Raw genomic sequence first — 6,692 nt, forward strand, 5'->3', positions numbered from 1 at the left:
GTGATGTCCTTACAAGGCATGATCATTTCAAGGCAGCATTTAGAGATTTTTGGGAAAAAGGTTAAATAGGAATTTGAAATGTTGTTTCACTTGGAATTCAAAGACTTCAAATACACTATTACATAGCATATAGTACAAGAACAATTGCAAAACTGTAGATAACATTACTGGAGTGGAGAAATTAAGCAATCAAAGGGATATTTTTTTATTATTTTCTATTATTAATCCAATTAAACTGAATTAATTAATTTAGAAAACACTGATGTCTTTTAATATTTGTGTATAGTCTGTCAAACATGGTGTTCAAATGCCCAAAATAAACTGATTGCAGTACTGATGAAGCAGAACTCAAGTCATGGTTATAATTACATCATGTGTTTTATCTGATATCCACTATCGCTGTCTCCATTCCCACATTTGGCATGCATTCTATATTTAGATTGGCTGTGTTAGCAAATCTACTTCAGTATAAGAAACCCTTCAGTAAACAGCAGTGTGTGATAGGAGACCTGTGAGATCCAGCTGGTGGTAAAACTATACTTTAGACCAATAAAGTTAAAGTTGTGATTTAGCTTAACAATTCATGTTTATGTTAATCTAAATGTTGACAGAAACATTTGATCTAATTTGTGTTTCTAAATTTAATGTAATTAAATCTGCTTTGAACAGGTGGTGAATACACTTGACAGCAAGGGGGTCAGGTAAGGAAACCTTAAAATGTTTTTATTTTTTCTTTATCACTATTGAATACATATGCAAACTATTGGTCAGTCATGGAATGGCTTCAGTTATTCATTTTGACAAAACTACACTGCAGTATTTTTTCTCAGTACCAGCTAAAGCTGACAAAGACTGAATAACTACCCTGCAACAAAACAACAACAGGACTTCAGTGTCTGCAAAATTTCAGTGTTCAGCAAAATTTCAAGTTCAGGTTTCTGTGTGTCTACATGGAATTCAGCCTTAAATAGCAGATCTTTTCTGATTTTACAACAGACAAACAAGCCGGCACCATGAGTACCGACGCGGAGATTGCTGTTTATGACAAAGCTGCCATTTACCTCCGTAAGCCAGAGAATGAAAGACTTGAGGCCCAGAGCAAACCTTTTGATGCTAAGGAGCTGTACGTAAAGGGAACAATCATCAAGAAAGATGGTGGCAAAGTCACTGTCAAAGTCCTGGACACTGAGGAGGTTGGTATCATTAAATCAAACTCAAATGGAAATTCAATATGATCAATTCTCACTGAGACAAATGTCCTGTTCCAGGAGAGGACAGTTAAAGAAGATGACGTCTCTCCAATGAACCCTCCCAAGTTTGATAAAATTCAGGACATGGCCATGATGACCCATATCAATGAAGCCTCTGTGTTGTATAACCTTAAAGAGCGTTATGCAACATAGATGATCTACGTAAGACTGCTGAGTAATCTGCTGAATTAAAAAAGACAAATATTTAAAATGGCTGAATGGAGGAAAACACAGAGTTAACTGCTGAATCTCTATGATCCCTTTCAGACCTACTCTGGGTTGTTCTGTGCCACTGTGAACCCCTACAAGTGGCTCCCAGTGTACGATGCTAAAGTTGTAAGTGCCTACAGAGGCAAGAAGCGTATGGAGGCTCCACCCCACATCTTCTCTGTTTCTGACAACGCTTTTCAGTTCATGCTTATTGGTAAGTTAGTTAAATTAAGTTAATACAACTGCAGAATTTAAGTGTATGAGGTTTCTATTTCAGTCAAAAAAATGTTTTGTTTTCTATTTAACGGATAGGAAGAACCAGTCTGTCTTGATCACATAAGTTTCACATTTGTTTATTTTGTTGAACATAATCAGATATGTTGATCAAATTCTGAAAAGTCTCTGTTCCTACCTAGTGGAGAATCTGGTGTTGGAAAGACTGTGAACACCAAGGGTGTCATCCAGTACTTTGCAACAATCTCAGTTGGTGGACACAAGAAGGGGGACACCTCAAAGGTGGGTGTATACAATTGATACTGTGGTTGTTGTTGTACACACTGGAACAGCTGTGCATCAACTTCACCAATGAGAAACTGCAACAGTTCTTCAACCACACCATGTTTGTCCTGAAGTAAGAGGAGCACAAGAAGAAGGGTATTGTCTGGGAGAGACATTTTAGAATATCTTTTAGCTCCATAGTATTGATGACAGACAATAACTTTACATGTATTCAGAGTATGATGTGGATGCCTGAGCATATCTACTGCAATGTATTATTATTTGTTTTCTTTACAGGGAAAAGACTCAGCTGAGTAAAGCACTCTGGCAAATGGGCTGTTTCTAATCATATAATATGATGTGAAATAAACCACAAAAAAACAGTGTTTTATCACAAACTCCTGTCTGTATTATTTTATTGTGTCCTCCAAGAGAAAGTAAATGTGATATTTGAATAATTTCTAACAACATAAAGCATGCTGCATATTGTTTTTAAATACACAGATAAGATGCCACAAAATCAACAATAATCAAAAATGTATGTCTGGTGTAACCATGCATAATATTCGAGGAATGTGGCACTGTGTAATCACCGGCATACAGTGGAGAGCCACAACATTTGGGAGTGACTTTATTATCAAGAAGATTTTGTTGCACTTTTTTTTTTTTTTGTAATTTTTTTGGCCTTTTAAGGTTTATTTTGAAAGAGACAGCTGAAGAGTGACAGGAATGTGGGGAGAGAGACATGGGAATGACATGCATGAAAGAGCCACAGGTCAGATTCGAACCCTAGGCTCCCACGGCAAGGCCTGAGCCTTTGTACCTGGGGCGGATGCTCTACCAACTGAGCTAAACACCGCCCCCTGGTTGCAGTATTTGGTCCATCATGAAAAGTTGATGAAACTGCTTGAATCAAAAGAAAAGCTCAGTGTAATCCTCCAAAACTAGGATGAACATGAGTATGTTGGTGAATTAAGTCAATATACATTCAAGATTAAAAGCTTTTTTTTGTGGGCACAGACACAGTTTAAAAAATTAAGACAGTTCAATAAACACTGGCCCAGAATTCCCATTCCATCCCATTAAGTGCTGACTTTTGGCACTGACCAAAATACATTTATCTACAGAAGGTGAAGAGTAGAAAAAAGTGTCAGAGAGAGAAATTCTCTCTGTTTGACAGAATGATGAACAGAAAGTACATGCCAGAATTTCAGAGAATGATAATATGAGACAATATGAGATCACTTCTGTCAGATAAAGAAGGGGAGAGGCCTAGAAGGATAACTCACTTATTCAGAAAGAGAGTTTTCCTGCTTTCAATTATTTTTTTTATTTTTAACATTGATGATGATTGCTGAAACTGAAAGACTGAACCACACTGAGTAGCAAAATAAACATAAGCTGACACAAGCCATTGGTTTTTCAATATTAATAAATGTTTTCTACAATGCAACGAAGAGAATACATAATAGAACTGCACATTTTACAAAAACTAACTTTTGTCATTATTCATGTTTCATTTTAATTAATTTAATTGTGTACCAGTGATTTGTGTTTTGTTCAGTCTCTGATACATTCTTGTTCTGCTTTTAAGTTGTGATGAATGAATAATAACAATTTCATAGTATATGACTGGTTTCCTTTTCTTCTTTTTCTGGGCGGCAGTAGCTCAGGCCGGTTCAAGTCCAGTATAGAATAAAGTATGGTGGTGGACTAATAGCTGGAGAAGTGCCAGTTCACCTCCTGGGCATTGCTAAGTAACTGGAACCCCCCACAGCTGCTTGTATAACGCTGCTCTGGGTGGCTGCCCATCACTCCACCATCTCTCTTCACATCTGCATGTGAACCATGTGTACATAAAAAACATGTGTGTGTTTTTTTGGGTTAAAATGTACATAAAACTGAGTGAAAAAAATAATTTCCCCTCGAGGGAATAATACAAGTATCTCTTCTTCTTCTTTATAATAAAGTCATGATGAGGTGATGTCCTTACAAGGCATGATCATTTCGAGGCAGCATTTAGAGATTTTTAGAAAAATGTTAAATAGGAATTTGAAATGTTGTTTCACTTGGAATTCACAGACTTCAAAGACACTGTTTCTGATTTGTGCTTGCTGGCAAACATGCTACATGTCATACACACTGTACTGTCTCTGGGCAAAACAACAAAAATAAAATAAAACCTAAGAAAATAAAATGAAATGTTTAATAACTAAAAATGAACATCTTTCATCTTTCAGTGCTGTAGATTATAATGTTATATATTTTAATAATTATAATAACACACAGGGCTCAAATAAACACAATAATTTTATAGTAATCTTATAAGCAAATGTTGATTAATGTTTAGGGATGTTTATTAGATAAGAAATATATTACTTTCCAAGATATATACTCACCCTTGTTGGTGTTAAAATTGTACAATCAAATTAATGTTTTTAATTAATTAATTACACTATTTTGAAATTATTATTTTTATTACTATTATGATGATTTAACTAAATAAACTGAATTAATAATGAAGTGAAATAAAATACTGATTTATTTTTAGATTGGCCTACATTCTGTAAAACATACATGATGTTAAAGAGCCCAAAATACACCTTGAAGTACTGACTAAAATGTAATCAGTATTTTCAGTTTTCATTGAAATCGAATGATCAAACATATTTTAGATATAGAATTATTATACAGCATATAGTACAAGAACAATTGCAAAACTGTAGATAACATTACTGGAGTAGAGAAATTAAGCAATCAAAGAAATATTTTAATTAATATTATATTAATCCAATTAAACTAAATTAATTATTTAGAAAACACTGATGTCTTTTAATATTTGTGTATAGTCTGTCAACATGGTGTTCAAATGCCAAATGCCCAAAATAAACTTTGATTGCGGTACTGAGAGAAGCAGACTCAAGTTGGTGTTTATAAACATATCATGTGTTTTATCTGATATCCACATCGTTGTCTCCATTCCCACATTTGGCATGGCATTCTATATTTAGATTGGCTGTGTTGGTAATCTAGCTCAATATAAGGATCCTTCACAAACAGCAGTGTGTGATAGGACCTGTGAGATCCAGCTGGTGGTAAAACTAGGTCCTTATACTTTAGACCAATCATGTTTAAAGTTATGATTTACCTTAACAATTCATGTTTATGTTCATCTAAATGTTGACAGAAACATTTTATCTAATTTGTGTTTCTAAATGTAATGTAATTAAATCTGCTTTGAACAGGTGGTGAATACGCTTGACAGAAAGGTGGTCGGTAAGGAAACCTTAAACTGTTTTATTTTTCTGTATCACTGTTGAATACATATGCAAACTATTAGTCAGTCATGGAATGGCTTCAGTTATTCATTTTAACAAAACTACACTGCAGTATTTTATTCTCAGTACCAGCTAAAGCTGACACAAAGACTGAATAACTACCCTGCAACAAAACAACAACAGGGCTTCAGTGTCTGCAAAATTTCAGTGTTGAGCAAAATTTCAGTATTCAGGTTATGTGTGTCTACATGAAATTCAACCTTAAATAGGAGATCCTTTGTGATTTTACAACAGACAAACAAGCCGGCAGCATGAGTACCGACGCGGAGATGGCCGTTTATGGCAAAGCTGCCATTTACCTCCGTAAGCCAGAAGGGAAAGACTTGAGGCCCAGAGCAAACCTTTTGATGCCAAGGCTGCCTGCTATGTGACCGATGCTAAGGAGCTGTACGTAAAGGGAACAATCGTCAAGAAAGATGGTGGCAAAGTCACTGTCAAAGTCCTGGACACTGAGGAGGTTGGTATCATTAAATCAAACTCAAATGGAAATTCAGTATGATCAATTCTCACTGAGACAAATGTCCTGTTCCAGGAGAGGACAGTTAAAGAAGATGACGTCTCTCCAATGAACCCTCCCAAGTTTCGATAAAATTGAGGACATGCAGATGAACCCATCTCAATGAAGCCTCTGTGTTGTTATAACCTTAAAGAGCGTTATGCAGCATGGATGATCTACGTAAGATTGCTGAGTAATCTGCTAAATTTAAAAAAGACAAATATTTAAAATGGCTAAATGGAGGAAAACATAGAGTTAACTGTTGAATCTCTATGATCCCTTTCAGACTACTCTGGGTTGTTTTGTGCCACGGTGAACCCCTACAAGTGGCCCCAGTGTACGATGCTAAGTTGTAAATGCCTACAGAGGCAAGAAGCGTATGGAGGCTCCACCCACATCTTCTCTGTCCTGACAAGCTTTTCAATTCATGCTTATTGGTAAGTTAGTTAATTTAAATTATTACAACTGCACAATTTTAAGTGTATGAGGTTCCTATTTCAGTCAAAAAAATGTTTCGTTTTTCTATTTAACAATAGGGAGAACCAGTCTGTCTTGATCAGTAAGTTTCACATTTGTTTATTTTGTGAACATAATCAGATATGTTTGATCAAATTCTGAAAGTCTCGTTCCTACCTAGTGGAGAATCTGGTGCTGGAAAGACTGTGAACACCAAGCGTGTCATCCAGTACTTTGCAACATCAGTTGGTGGAGACAAGAAAAGGGACACCTCAAGGTGGGCATATACAATTGATAACAATCAAGACTTTTGAATATGGAATGATGTTCCAGTCCAGTATTTCTGGATGTCAAGTTATAAACCTGGATTATAGGGTCTCTGGAGGACACAGATTATTGCAGCCAATCCCCTGCTGGAGGCCTATGGTAATGGCCAAAACGATA

General features: G+C 35.8%; 2 pseudogenes; both read left to right on the top strand.

Annotated features, from left to right (window-relative positions):
- Positions 1–486: 486 nt before the first annotated feature.
- LOC109140603 (myosin-1-like) lies at positions 487–2,356 on the top strand (annotated as a pseudogene).
- A 2,670-nt stretch (positions 2,357–5,026) lies between these two features.
- LOC109138810 (myosin-13-like) lies at positions 5,027–6,674 on the top strand (annotated as a pseudogene).
- The last annotated feature ends 18 nt before the right edge of the window (positions 6,675–6,692 follow it).

Source organism: Larimichthys crocea, unplaced genomic scaffold (genome assembly GCF_000972845.2).
Source record: "Larimichthys crocea isolate SSNF unplaced genomic scaffold, L_crocea_2.0 scaffold17655, whole genome shotgun sequence".
NCBI classification, from domain to species: domain Eukaryota; kingdom Metazoa; phylum Chordata; class Actinopteri; family Sciaenidae; genus Larimichthys; species Larimichthys crocea.